This window comes from Crocodylus siamensis, chromosome 4, assembly GCF_052110815.1.
Source record: "Crocodylus siamensis isolate JL-2025a chromosome 4, ASM5211081v1, whole genome shotgun sequence".
Taxonomy (NCBI): Eukaryota; Metazoa; Chordata; order Crocodylia; family Crocodylidae; genus Crocodylus; species Crocodylus siamensis.
The window spans coordinates 79,373,400-79,388,772 of record NC_143398.1 but is presented as its reverse complement, the minus strand read 5'-3'; the positions used below and the strand labels follow the sequence as shown (position 1 = coordinate 79,388,772).

The 15,373-nt window shown below is 45.4% G+C and overlaps 1 protein-coding gene across 2 annotated transcripts in view; it reads left to right on the top strand.

Annotated features, from left to right (window-relative positions):
- The first annotated feature begins 5,158 nt into the window (after positions 1 to 5,158).
- The window catches only part of SLC6A15 (solute carrier family 6 member 15), a 67,273-nt gene continuing 57,058 nt past the window's right edge, over positions 5,159 to 15,373 (top strand). Inside the window, exons 1-2 of one of the 2 annotated variants that reach the window (XM_090042634.1) lie at positions 5,159 to 5,322; positions 10,112 to 10,166. The gene's annotated coding sequence lies outside the window, so the exon portion shown is untranslated. The remainder of the gene's footprint in view (positions 5,323 to 10,111; positions 10,167 to 15,373) is intronic. The other variant, XM_090042635.1, reaches the window with a different exon arrangement.

Sequence of the window (15,373 nt, the reverse complement as noted above, 5' to 3'; positions counted from 1 at the left end):
AAAAGATATCATTAAAGAATGATTATCAACATGGTATTTTGGATCAGCGCTATAACAAGAAACAATTTAGAAAAAGTACATCAGTGGTATCTTAGTTCAGCAAGGTTTAAGCATCTAGTAACCAGTTTTGAAGGGGACAAAAATACAGCAAGATTTATTCAAATCTGATGGAGTTACCTAGAGGTACAAAGTTGTTGAGGACAGGATTATGGATCTAAGATACAGTCTTTAAAAGACCCACTAGCTCAGGGGCAGGCAATTATTTTGGGTGGAGGGCCACTTACTGTGTTTTGGCAAGCCGTTAGCGGCCACATGACAGGCAGCCCAGGGCAGATAAATATTGATTTTCTAAATTTTTTAGGGGCCCCACGGGCTGGATAGAATAGCTTGGCAGGCCGCATCCAGCCCGTGGGCTACATTTTACTCACCCCTGCACTAGCTATTAATATAACTGTTATTATCTGTTATTATTCAGGAATTGGGAAAAGAAACCCTCCCTTTTGTTAATATGTACATGGTACTATAGAGTTTGGGACAGAGCCATTATTAGATATATTAACATCAAGCTAAAATTTAATAGAGGAGACAAGAAGCTAACACATTTGCAGATACCTGGCTTGCTTTTATTGAATTTAACATAAGGTATGGTTATGAGTTGTAAAACAGAACATTTACAGCATTTGAAAGTTAAATCAGATATGGTTTGTGAAAAACCTTCAATGATAAGGAACAGGGCACAAGTGTAACCAGTTAATATTGCACCCCTTGGGTAGTACTGTGCTTCTCGCATGCTGCCTTTTCACTGCTCTGACTGTAGGTTCTGGCACTAACTAAAACGCTGGAAGTAGGGAAGGCAGAGAAAGTTGTGGTGCAAAGTAGAGGAGCGCCCAGAGTGGCTGAAAAACACAGAAGTTTTTGGCAGTGAAAAGAGGGTAACATTCCCCTTCTCTCTTCTGCAGGGGCAAACTTTGGCTTGCTTCTGCCAAGTAAAGTGTTGCACCCTGTACCCTGTCCCAGCTGGGTAGTGCTTGTTGGTGCTCTGCGGTGGTTGCCCTGCTTGCCCCGCTTGCTTTGTCACTGGTGGTTAGTGCTCATGCCCCATTCACCCACCCATTGTTGCACTACCGGAACACTGACAATATCAAAGAATAGACAACATTTTCACCAGTCTTTCATGAAAAATGAAGTAAAAAAATGAACGCAAGTTTACACTGAAGTAGTTTAAGCAAAACAATACTTCACAAATTACAAGGGAATGTAAATTAGCAAAGGGAGATTAAGTTGACCACTTTCTGGGCATGCCTACACATGCATTTATGCCATCTTAAATTTACTGAGCAGTAAATTGCTGTGCAGTAAGTGGGAATAGGTTGGCAACTACACATGCAGGCATTAAAGCACATTAACACTGTGTGTAAACTAAAGTTAGTCCCAAGTCAGTTCATACACACAGTGTTACTGTGCAGTAAGGTGTCTATACATGTATTACTGTGCAGTAACTAACATCACGAAGGTATCAAATTTACCCTCATGTTAGCATAAATTGCCATATTTACTGTACAGTAATGGGCAAGCATGTGTAGACATGTGCCCATACTGTGCAGTAATTTCAGTTACTGCACAGTAAATGGGCATTTGTAAACATGCCCTCTGTAAAGAAAATATCGGTTTGGCCTTTGCACTGTAAAACTGTTATGAACAGGTTTTACTTGTATTTTGTATGTGCTAGATTTCAGTTGTTCAATCATTACTGGTATACAGAGACTGACAGAAATACTTTCTCTCTCTCTTCTCTCTCTCTAAGATGAAAACTAACTTAATTTTTCATTCCAGTTTACCATTTTATTCTATCTTCCTTGAGAAAATATCTTTATTGCCTTGGCTTGATTTACTACTATGTCTTTGAATGCATTCTTTTACCTTGTGAGGAGCCGGAGGAAAAGCAAGGGCAACATTGGACCCCAGCTAAACCAGATGGGGCAACTGACAACTGATGCCCAGGAAAAAGCAAACTTGCTAAATGGGAACTTTGCATCAGTTTTTCACCAGTCCCATGGGACAGCCCTGCCCACTATGGATCAGGGAGGCCCAGGTGAGGGAGATTTCTTGGCCTCCATCGAAGCTGACCTCGTGAAGGCTACCTTCAAGTCAGCCAGCCCTGATGGGTTACACCCAAGGGTACTCAGGGAGCTGACGAGCATCATAGCTCAGCCCCTGGCACAGATCTTTGAGACCTCTTGGTGCTCTGGTGAAGTGCCCAATGATTGGAAGAAGGCCAATGTGGTGCCTATCTTCAAGAAAGGAGGAAAGTAGATCCGGCAAACTACAGGCCCATTAGCCTGACCTTTATCCTGGGGAAGGTTTTGGAAAAGATTATCAAGGAGGCCATCCTTAACGACTAGCTGAAGGCAATATCCTGAGGGATACCCAGCATAGGTTTGTTGCGGGTAGGTCTTGCCTGACAAATCTCATTTCCTTTTATGACCAGGTGACTTATCACCTAGACAAGGGGGGAGAGATCGACAATGTATACCTCAACTTTAAAAAAGCCTTCGATCTGGTATCCCATGATCACCTCTTGGCTAAACTGGCTAACTGCGGCCTTGATGTCACCATGATCCGCTGGGCTGGGGAATTGGCTGGGGAACTGGCTGGGAAACCATAACATAATAAATAAATGAGAACATAAGCCCTCAGTGTGATGCTGCAGCTAGTAAAGCGAGCAAAACACTGGCTTGCATCCATAGATGTTTCTCAAGCAAATCCTGGGATGTCATTTTCCTGCTGTACTCGGCCTTGGTGAGGCCACAGCTGGAGTACTGCATCCAGTTTTGGGCTTTGCAATTCAAAAAGGAAGCGGAAAAGCTTGAGAGGGTGCAGAAGACAGCCATGTGCATGATGAGAGGTCAGGAAAACAGACCTTATGATGAGAGGCTGGGAGCAATGGGGCTATTCAGCCCGGAAAAGCACAGGCTCAGGGGTGATCTGGTGGCCACCTATAAGTTTATCAGGGATGCTTACCAGGAGCTGGGGGAACGACTGTTCACCAGAGCCCCCCCAAGGGATGACAAGATTGAACAGTCACAAACTCCACTGTGACCGATTCCGGCTGGACATAAGAAAGAACTTCTTCACTGTGCAAGCCCCCAAGATCTGGAACAGACTGCCACTGGAGGCGGTTCAAGCACCCACTTCCAATGCCTTCAAGACACATTTGGATGCTTATCTTGCTGGGATCCTATGCTCCCTGCTGACTTCCTGCACCTGGGGCAGGGGGCTGTACTCAATGATCCTCCAGGGTCCCTTCCAGCCCAAATGTCTACGAAATCTTTGAAAACCTTGCATTCTTTCCTAAAGACCTCCTTTTTTCTACTTAGAACCTATATACATATTTTCTAAATTAATCTAATACAAGCTTGGAAAGTGGTTGTGTTCAAGAAGAGAGAGGGGGGAAAAAGGGGGAACATATCCTTTTCCTTATGATTATTATTATTGTTTTGCCATGTGAGGCCATGGTAACTGGTCCATAGCTGGTCTGTGGATCATGCCACGTTCTATGCTCAAAGCACCTCTCCAAGCCACAGTTGCCTCACCATGCTGTTGCTTCTTCCCTGCTACATGTCTGGACATTTCAGATGTATCCCAGGAACATGAGAAGTCAGCCACTGGAAATGGTTGCTGTACTGTCAATCAGGAGGGTAGGGTCACCCTCTTCCTGGGTTGCATGTATATTTAGGAGACACAGATCATGGGGGCAGGCCAGTTCTTGGGTACTGTGACTGGTTAGGGGGCAGTGCCCTATTCTGATGTGGAGGAAGATGCTTTGGAAGGTGGCAGCTCCTGGTCTTCCAGGTGTTTGTATATAATGTTCTCAGGGCACGGTCAGCAATTTTCTCTTCTGTGGGTTGGATGTATAGAGGGAGATTCTGGAGGAGGGACTCACTTTCCTGTTCCAGTTGGGGCATGTATAGGGAAGTTTTGGAGAGAGGAGTAACACTCCTTTATTGGGAACAGATTGTTCGGGAGGTGGTGGCGGGGGTGAAGTCCTGGATGGGGTGTGTCTTGGGAAAAGTCTTCTTTCTTTGACTGTGAGGATATTTTGAGAAGAGTTGAGTGGTGTTAAGCAGCCCTTTGCAGCCCAGGGTTTTATTTTCAGGTATATTGCCCTTATGATAAGTCCCTTTCAGTCTTTTTAGACTTGAGGCACCCCTTGAAAAAAATGCCAGGTCTTAGCTTTTGCTCATTCCTTGGCTACAGAAAAATAATCGAGCAAGTCTTCTGTTGCAAAGAAGTCAGAAAGACCACAACAGGGCAGCATGTTCTGGTTGCTAATTGAAACCTCAGGGTTTCCCTTGTGAATCCTGCATTGGTGTCTGTACACCTACCAGTGCTAATATTGCACGGTACCCTGCAGCACCCTTAAAAGGATCTCATGGAGCCAAGGCTGAGAGGCCCTCCTTTACGGTGTTCTTAGTTAGGGGCATGGCGGGCTGCAAGCGGTCACACACCCCGGTGCGCGGCCTGGTGTCTGGAGTCCGTGCTTTGTCACTCCTGGAATTCTGCTTGTTTCCAGGTTTGTTTGCCTTCCGATAATCTCACCTCCAGGCATTTCACTCATTCTCCAGATCACCCACCCTACCATTTCCACTGTTTCTGTGCCCCTCCCTTGCTACTATCTCCTTCCTCCTTCCCAAGCCCCACTCCTTGCCCAGCCCAGCATCACCTCCCTGCCCTCTTGGATAACGCTGGGGTCTCTCCAAGCGCCCTTTCTACCATCTGCTCCCTTTCTCCCCGTCCTCACACCTAGCACCCCCATTCACTCTCAGCCCAGCCACACTATGGGCACTAGGCCAAGGGCAGGGCAGTAACCCGAGAGAAAGACACCATGTGCCAGGGCGGGGTGTGCTGCAGCATCCTCGCTTCAGCGAGGAGCAAGGGTGGGGCTGGCTCGGGCAGGGGGCTGCGGACCGGAGCAGAGACTTCCCCGGGGAGCATACGAGCCCTCAGCGGCGCCGCCGGCCTCCCCCGCCTCTCCCCGCCGCGCCCTCAGCCCCTGGTGCCGCTGCTGCGGGCGGGTGTTGCAGCCTCTCCTCTGCGTCAGGGAGGTGCGGCTCCCCCGGCTCCGCTCGGCCCTGCCTCCCCTCCCCCTCCCGCCCCTCTCGCCTTGTGCTAGTCTTTAAACAGGCGCTGCAAAGGGAGGGCCGGGCACATGTGCGTCTCCATCATCCCTCTCCCGCTGTCCGCCTCTCGCCCGCGCGCGCACACACCCGCACACGCTCATTCATTCACTCCGAGGACGCCGGGCCGAGCCCCGCCGCAGAGGTGAGGGACGCGGCTCCGGCCGAGGGGGCTTCGCCTCCAAGCCGGGGGCGGGGCGGCACCGCCGTGCCCTCGGGGTGCTCCGGGCTTGGGTGCTGCTGGGGGGGGGGGTTACCCCCGCGTGTGTATGTATAGGTGTGCGTGTATGTGCGCGTGGCTGTGTCTATGTGCGTGTGTGCATGTGGCTGTGGATATGTGCGTATGTCTGTGCGCGCGTGTCTGTGGATGAGCGCGTGCATGTGTGTGTGTATGCGTGTGTCTCAGTGAGTGTGTGCATGTGCGGATGTATATGGGTGCAGCCCTGTGTGATACAGGTTTGTGTGTGCCTGTGTATACGTGCGGGAGTGTGTGTGCGTGTGTCTGTGTATGTGTGGACGAGCGTGTGCGTGTGCCTAAGTGTATGTATGTGTGCGCGCGCGTGGGTGCGTATGTCTGTGTGAGTGTGTGCATGTGTGTCTATGTCGATGTGCGTGCGTGTGCATGTGTGTATGAGTGGAGTGGGGCGGAGGATGCCCAAGCCATCTTGGCTCGCGGGAGGCGCGAGGCATCCGCGGGGGCCGGCCATGCCCCGAGGGCGCCGGGGGAGGGGGCGAGGGCCACGAGTCCGCTCGCCGCAGGAGCAGGGGACCCTCCCCGCCGGCAAAGCCCTCGCCGTGCTGGGGGCAGGGGGCGCCGGCTCCGCGCCTGCCGCACCCGCGCCAGGTGGGGCGCGTCAGGCAGCCTGGCCCCGGGGCAGCCCCCCGTTCGCAGCCGCTCGGGGCTGCCTGGAGCCCGGGGCCGAGGGAGGGAGCTACGGGCTCTGAGGTGGGGTGGAGAGGCAGGGGAGGGGGAGGCTGCTCCCTCCCCGCTGCTGTCTCTGGCCCGGGCCCAATGACGAGGGCCCCCTCCCTCTCCCCGCGCCCTACCGCCAGTCTGGTGGGAGCAGCCCCGGGCGGGCTGCCGGCTGGTGCACTGTGATGTCAGCCATGTTTGGGTGGGTATGTTAATGAGGACCTCTCCTCAACCTTCATCTTCTTCCCTCGAGGCTTTTATTCCCCCCCGCCATCTTTTTAAAGAGGAACCCCTCCCCCCCACAGGCATCACACCACAGCCCGGGGGGGGGGGGGCGATTCATGCCTCCCGTTTTATTTTTTGTGTTCTGCTTTTTGACTTCCCTTGATCATGCTCTTTAATGCCAACATCCATCTTCAGGGCATTCCTTTGTGGGTTGCTAAGTGTGATACCAGCCAGGCAGGCGGGTTTTGGTTTTCTCTGCTAGGCTTTGTCTTGTTGGGGAGGGGATGTAGGACCTGGGGATGGCAGAGCTCCCAGCGCATTGTTGCCCAGCGAAACAAAGCGAGGAGGGGGGTGCAGAAGAATGGAAATGCCCCTTGTAAGACATTGCATTTCATTGATGGGGGTTTTTTTGGGGGGGGGTCAGAAATTGCTGTCTGGATCAGCCATTTTAGTCTTAGATAGAGGATTGCTGCGTGTCAGGCACTGTTATTTTAGTTGTATTGGTGCACAACAGAAAATTAACCGCACACTGTAGGGCTTTGTGAATGTCTCCCCTGTGTATGACAAGATAAGGATGATGATTTCTTTCCATTTCTCCTCCCCACCCATCCAAGAGTACATAAATGAGTCAAAAAGAAGTGATTTCACATGAGTCAGGTGTTTCATCAGCCTCTGCATTTTGGCTTTGTACCTTCAGGTGACTTTTTCTCAAGACAAATTCTTCAGCTAACTTTCTGCTTTAAAAAAACGTAATGAATATTCCCCAAAATATTTGTTTTATGCAACCTGTTTCCCAGATAATTTAATGGTGATTCTCCTTGGTGATCCTCCTTGCTTTGCATAAAGAGAACATAGCTAATAAGTATAGGCATATCCAAGTCAAAATTACTCCATTTTGATTCTTAGCCGTTATACAAGGTTTGGATTAGTGGTTAAGATAACACTGGTTAGGGCCTAGTTCTTCATTCCCTGAGCTCAGTTTTGTACTTCAGATTCCTGAACAAAACCTCCTATCAGTCAGGATGCAGAAATGAGCCATTTCCTAGCTATTTAGATGTGCCATCAGTAGAATCAAGTGACATGAAACTGCTGATGCAATTCCAAGCTGCATTTGTAACATGCAACTGATTCATGGTCCCTTGCATCAAGGATCTAATTCCTATCAGTCCTAAAGCTTTTAACGTTTTTTTTTTTACAGGTGAACATCTGAAAAAGTAGTGCAGATGAGACATATACAGCATAAACAACCTTATGAAGCAGAACTATATCATGCAACCAATGTATACAGAACATTGACAATGTTGGATTTATCAGAAAGCAAGACCAGGGTATTTCAGAATAATTGTGCTAAAAATGGCAAGGCAAAAACCAATTGCAGTAATAGAAGTTATTCTTTTGGGCTAGGGACAGAAGTTACATGTAAACTGGTATACGTGATTGGAAACTGGTTCAAAACTCTAACCCAACAGAAGTTTAGTGCACATAAACTGCTTTCAAAATGGCTGAAACTGGTTTAAGATAAACCTGGTTGGATGTAGTATCAGACTTAACTGATTTAGGTTAAATTGGTTTATTGAACTTCTGTCCCATATCCCCTCCAGATTCAAGTTAACTCATAGTCCCCCAGCATACCAGCATACTTTGCTCCTTCCCCATAGCCTCCCCTTCTCCCCCCCACCCACAGGGTGGGCCAGCTAGCCTTGTCCCAAGCTGTCTGCTTCAGCCAAGCAGGGAGGCCTGCTCTAGGGCCCCCAGGTTTCTAGCCCAGGACACTGCAGGCTTGTGGATGCATTTATGGAATCAAAAGTGAATGTGTGTTCACTTGCTTATTGCTCCAATCTACGTAACTTAGACTAGCCTGCAAAGTTTTAATTGATTTTTGACTGTCTGTACTTAGCTTTGGGGATTAGTTATGCCTAGAAGAACCCACCAACTTGGAGGGAGGAATAGGAGGGATCTTCTCAGGGAGAAGAATTCCTTCTGAAATTCCATAGGACAAAGGAGAAGTATATTCATAGCTACCACAGAAAGTGAATCCACTGCTTTGGCGGGGGGATCTGAGTTCTCCAAGCCTCTGCTCTTAAGACAGTAATACATTAAGCAGCATCTCATGCAGGAATGTTCTTGTCCCAAATGAAGTAGAAGGCAAATCTTGTGTTGACTCCAGAGGGAGCAATTTTGGGTCGTTAGCTCTTAATCTTTATAACATTTATATAGTTATAGATTCTAGTGGATGAAAAATACAAACCAAGTGGTTGCTGGCTTCATTTTCTGTAAGGAGATGCCAGACCTGGTTGAACTCGGAATGACTTCACAGACAGTCTTCCCTAAACACTTTTAGGAAGCGATTACTTTAAAAGTGGGTACTGTATATTTTTAGTTATGCTGGTATCCTTTATATCAAAGTACTTTCCATAATGCCCCTTTCTGTCAGGCTTCTCTTTGTTACCCTGCTCTTTTGGTAATTATCCCATGACTTAAGTATCAGTAGCATCCGTTCAGGCAAGTGTATTGGCAGCTATGTAATTCCCTCGAGGTGTGTCATGTGGCTGAACTATTTCTGGTAGTTTAAGGGCTTTTTTAACTACCTTTAAAAGAAAAAGAATCACTTTTAGTGCAGAAGAATACTTTTGCCCTATTAGACACTAAGTTTCATAAAAGCTACAGTGACTTACAGCTTAGCCAGTGTTCACAATTATAGCTGAATCCTATGAGGTTCCTGCAAGGTGCTGAGCGTACTCAGCTGTAGACAGAAGCTTCTGTCTAGAGATAAGTGGATAAGGGCTATCATCTTCATTCTATAGTTGGTGAAACTGAAGTCTGGAGAGGTGAGTTGCCCAAGACGAGAGTGTGCTCAGTGGCAGAATGAGGATATAATTGTGATTCCTAGTTTCTTCTCCAGATTGCTGAATCATCCTGTCTTTCTCATTGCAGTCAATGAGTCTGTGTGCAAATAGCAGGTGAAAGAACTTATTATACGGGACTGAACTGTTCAGTTTGCTGTCACCTTCTGCAGTATGAATGCCATATATTTTCACACACTGCTTTCCACATTCCCTACCCATACTAATACCTGTCCCTGAGGGCAACATGGATCTGAGGGGAACAGAATGTGAACCTCTTCCCACCCAGAGAATGATCGTAGAACAATATCAATTACTTTACTTTTTCTAGTTTTAATATATAGGAACAGTGTATCACACATAAGCAAGACTTCTAGAATATGAGAAATTCTTTTTTCAACTTTATTGTCATCCTTTTATAATACTTTAAAAAGTTCTACATTAATTTTGTCCTTCCTTTATGTAAACATCTAAATGAGGGTTGTGATTTCTGGCCTAGCAATGTTTTAGTATTACTTATGATTTATTATGTGCTATATTTAGATATTTCCACATTTTTTATTAATGTTTTTGTTTTGATAGTATCAAAATAAAGTATATAACATTTAAAAAGAATGAATATAGATTACTTTCTAATACAGCTTCCAGTAGATGAATAGATTGTGTTCTTGGATCTAAACACTTTCAGAGGAAAAGATGTTCCTTTTAAGAGCCATGAATAAAAAAACAACAACTTTACTTTATGTTCAGTTAAGCTTTGCTTAACTCTTTTGTTGAGTTTCACTAGGGTTCCAGTGTACTTTAATACATTAAAATGGCTTTACAAAGAACTTTTTTTAGTTATGCTGGTGCTTTAATTACAGCAACAAGTTCTCTGGGTCATGTGCATTTGTGTTTACTTCCAAATTTGACTGCAAGTCAAAAGATGTTTTGTGTTTTTTTTCTTCCAATAGGTTGTGAAAATTTTGATTATACTACACAATTGGCTTGGAATACAGTACATACCTAGTAAGTTGTGGTTACATATAAATACATATTGTTGGCTGATTTAACACATGCTTCACAAGGGATATTGAGCCTAAGGTCACTAATAGTTGAAATGATGGGAAAAGGGCTTAAGTAATGATGGAAGTCCCTGGTGTGGTAGTGGACAGCGGAGAGCAAGAATGTGCAGGATGACCATAAAAGCGTGTGCTTGGAAGAAGTACTAGGAATGTATCTGTTCAGATGCTTCTGCTTATGAAGTTCCTATGGAGCTCTGTTGAACCTTAAACTCTTTTCTTTCTCTTCTAATAAAATCACAGTGTAGTTATTTGCGTTACATACAAATGCAGTTTCAAATATAAGGGGTGTGGTCAGTCTTTGGTGGATCTTGACAGCTATTTTTTTCTACTTTCCTGTCTGCTTTTATTGCTTTAGCCTTAAACCTCAGAGAAAATTGTTTACTTGAGTTTCTGGTGAAGCCAAGGTACTGTTGGGGTTCAATCAGGCTTGAATTCCCTGATGCAAGGTAGTAACATGCTTTAATTGCTAATAACGTGAATATTTAAACAAGCTGTTTCCTTTCTGAATCTAAGGATTCATTCCACGCTTGCTGAAGTAAATTGCAAAACTCGTACCATCTTCTGTAGAGAAATATTGTGCCTACAGTTTGGAATATGCAACTGTCAACATGATACTATTTTTTGATATTTCAATAAGAGGAAAACGTCTTAATTGAATCAATTATAAAGTTTTAATTGAATCATTAGGTAGTTTTTTCTAAGACATAGTCTCTAGTCATTTTCTATTCAGTTTGTTTAATTTAGTAACCTTGTTTGCATATAATTGGTTAGGGAATTTCCTTACAATTCTGAGTGCGCTAGCTCTTATTAATAATCACTATTAACTTGTTCATGTTTGCGTACTTTGAACCTTTTTTTAAAGTGAGCCACATATTAATCATCCTTTATACAAAGAGTTTCAATTCTGTAAAGTTTTTTCTAACATCACAAAGACACTTGTCAAATTAATTCAAGACTGAACTGAGGTTTCATAAAAGTGGGGAAAAAAGGAGGGGAAAAAAAGGTTGCCTTTCTTTGGCTGTTGTTATTGGTGATTTGCAGTGTAAAAGTTTTCCCTCCATTAAAAAAAATAAAACCAAACTGAGATCAACAAAGTTCCCCAAAAGAAAACATGGTACTACTCTTCAGTGTATGCAACTTGTGTGCTACCACAATAGCTCATGCATGGACATGAGAGCATGAAAGTGGCTAGAAACAAAAGTGGTACAAAAACCTGAAGATGCGGAAGTTATATTTTAGCTATTAATCCAAGGTTTTGAAAGGACAGGGAAGATTTATATATATACAGATATATGTAAATCTGTATTATTTTTAAGCTCTCTTTCCCTTTAAACCTGCTGTAATTGAAAAAGTGTTCTATATCAGATTTACCTTTAGAAAAATTGCAGAAGATCCTGGGAGACTAGTTTGGAGTTAGAAATAAAACATATTTTTAGAAAAACCTTGAAGTAATAATGTTTGTATTTGTCCTAAATCTATAAATGTGTATTAGCTCCAAGCTGTGTAATCATTAATACAGTAGGACTGGTGGTACATGGGCTTTCAGAGCCACAAAACCTTTCACTAACTGGTATTTCCTCCAAGGCTTTTTTTTCTGAAGGTTTGCAGTAGTCAGCTTTTCGTGAACAGTCACCCAGAAAAATGAGGAGAGAGAAAACAGGAAGAAACAAAACTCAACCCAGTCATTTTGACTCAGGGTTAAAGCCTGACCATCTGGGAACTGGATGCAACGCTGCATTCTGTTCTATAGAGTTCCCTGGTTTTTCTCATAGGGTTCTAATGGGATCTCAGCTCCCCGGCCCTGTATCACTCCATTATGCTTTACACCTTGACTTTGGCCCAAGTATATGGTTAACGCCTTCTTGCCTGCTGGTGCTCTGTTAGGTTTTCTGTACTTGGTCAGAAAGGGTTACTCATAGATTTCATGCTATAAAGTGGAACTCATATTTTTTTTACTTTAAAAAATGTTTATTCCCAGATACCTCTCTTTATCTGTTTTTGATTATATGCACTAAATTTTGATCAAATGTGGGAAAGTGTATCCTTTAAAATCACAAAGAAATGCTAGGTTGTTTATACTGTCTGACACTGGACTTTCTTTAGCAAAAATGTTTTCACTATCACTGAGGAACTTTTATTAAAAAGCCTAGTTAGAAGAAAAAAAGTGGTTGCATTTAACCCCACAAGGCAAGATTTTCCATTAAGTTAATGCTGCGTGTTGCTATAAGCCTGCATAGAAGATTTCCAGTAATGCAGTGACACTGCCTCTCTGGAATGGTTATTAGCAGGCGTTAATTCCAGATGCTGGCAGCTCACTGTGATCCTTTAAACTACTGAGGCTAGCGACAGACATTCCAAAAGCCTGAGCCTGAACTAATTCAGTCTTTGCAGGTTAGTTTAACTTGCAGAGTGCGAACCAGTTTGCAAGTAGATAGACGTTTGGCACATGCCTTCAGTGGCTTAAGCCAGAAGCCTGGAGGCACTAGAACAGCCCTCCCTTCTACAGGGAAACTGAGCTGAGGAGGGGCGTTGTGGCCAGTCCCTGGCAGGTCTGCTCGAGTGGCTACAGCCGGGAGGAATCCCGGCACACAGGACTGCCTGGCCCCAGAGAGGACTCTTAAAAGTGGCCGGGCAGGCTGCGTGGGGCTGCACTCCTCGCCCCTAGCACAGCACCGACTGCCTCTGTCATGGCTTCATGCAGCGCACCTGCAGCTCTTTCCCTTCCCTCCAGCTGGGGTCTGTCAGCTCCAGGGGCCACCACTGCAGCCCTCTCCCCTCTGCTCCCCAGCAGACTGGCTGACACTGGGAAGAGTGAAAGGAGGGAAGAATTAGCCCCTGTCCTGCCCACTTTGCCCTAATTTCAGCCAGTGTCTCTGCTAAGGCCAGTCCCTGCTCTAGGTAGACAGAAGAGGGGTGGGGTCAGCCCTGTATCTGGAGCAGAGAGCCCCACCCAGCCCAGAGAGCATGCTAGGAAGCTGGGGGAGTCTGATTTATCTTAAATCATCAAGGGGTCTTGAACAGACATTGCATAAACCAGTTTGAGCAAAATCAGTTAAGTCTGATACTACATTCAACCAAGTTTATCTCAAAACAGTTTTGGTCATTTTGAAAGTAGTTTATGTGCCCTGACTGTCTGTTCTGTTACAGATTTAAACCAGTCTCTGATCACTTAAACTGATTTATGTGTAATGTCTGTCCCTAGTCTAGATATTGGCTGTACACTAGTGGTTAGGGCATTCATACAAGAAGTGAAAGGCTTATGTTCTAGGCCAGGGGTGCTCAACCCCTGGCCTGTGGGCCAAATCTGCCCCATAGATCCATGGCATCGAGCCCACAGGACTTCCCGTGAGCCAAGAAATTTGGCGGCAGGGAGCAGTGACAATTAATACTGCCATCCCTCCTCCACTGCCAAATTCCCGAGCTCTGTGCAGCCAGATCTGAGCAGGGCCATCCCCCTCTCTCCTGTGCAGCCAAATTGGAGCTGGACCACTGGATTGGGGCCAGGCCATGCCCCCTCCCTCCATGTGGCAGAATCAGGGCTGTCATGCTCCTTTCCCTCAGCATGGCTGGATGGGGGAGAGCAACCCTCTGCCTTCCTTCATGCAGCTGGATCATGCCCCGCTGTGTCCGTTTGTGTACCAGATCTGACCCACAGATGGACCAAGTACAGCCCATCTGGCCCACAGGGCAAAGAGATGAGCACCACAGTTCTAGGCTTTGCGCAGCTAGAGGAGATTTAAATGAACATCTTTCACTTCCTAGCAAAGTGTTCCAAAAAAAGGCAGGGCTGAAGTTATCCTTTACCTCTTCTGCATTGAAGCTAATGCAGTGGGCATTTAAGAGAGGAATATATGTGGCTCAAGAAGGAAAGCAAGTCAGAGGAATTGTGATTCAGTGACATAGGCACTGCCCTGGTTGCTTCTCCCCCATTCCGTTTCTGCATTATATAGTCATATGAGTGATGTAGAAGGAGCAGTCTCGCCACAATCCAGAACACCCATATCAGTGGGCCACAGAGGAAATCACTAGCTTGCTTTTTTGGCTGCCAACTGAGCCCGGCTTCCACAGGAAATGCAGAAGGTGCACCTCACCTTGCCTAACCCAAGGCCAGAGGCCAGGATTCTTTTCAGATAATTGGGAGATACGGTTCTAACACCCTTTGGATGATTTCCTACTTTTGAGGTAAGTGCTCCAGCCAGTAGGCTATTAGACAGAAAGGTAGGCTTTCCTTCTTCATAAATTTCTAGTCCCAGTTTTTTTGGATTAAAATGTTTAGGGCTTACATAAAAGTATGTGCTTTCACAAATGGAATAGGGTTGCAGCAGACTGCAAGTAGCCATAATGGATCTACTCAAAGACTTATCAGAAGGACAAATCTAATTGCAAAGGTAAAAATAGGGTCTAGAAATGGCACAAAGTACCATGTGTTAGAGATGGAATAGTATCTAGGCCCTTCTGTCCATAATCTGTGATACAGTGTTGCTATGGATTCATATAAGATCAGTATTGACAACAGAACCAACACTTACCATGCCAGGTTTTTTAGTGTACTCCTACCCATAATTCCTCCAAATCCTGAAAGTGCAAGCAGAAGAACAATGAAGCTATTGGCAGTTGCATAGCCACATTGGAAGTTACTGATGATAACAACTTATGAATGTAAGAGATGATGAAGTATCCAATCACAATTCAATTTAATATAGTAATAAAAAATATATTACTATACAATGGTTCTTAACCTTTTAAGATTCAAGGTACCCCTTGATATACTTGAGGCACCCTTTGATAGAACTGAGATACTTCAGAAGGCAGGTCTCAGTCTTCACCCTTCTTTTGACTATATAAAAATAATAGAGCAGTTTTTTTGTTGCAAAGCACTAAGAAAGCCCATAACAGGTCAGAATATTTTTAACACTATATATTCCTATGTGAAATCTTTGGATTTATTTTTAGAACAATGGTCACCAGCCAGTGGATCTCGATCCACTGGTAGATCTCAGAGCCTCTTGTGGTTGATCTTGGAGCCTCTTGGCGATGATCCAAGGCTGGGGTGGGGAGCTGAGTGCCCGCGTGCATGCACATGCACGCCCCAGCCCAGCAGGTCAGTCCATGGGGGAGGGAAGGTGCAGGGGCTAGATTGAGGCTCCCGTG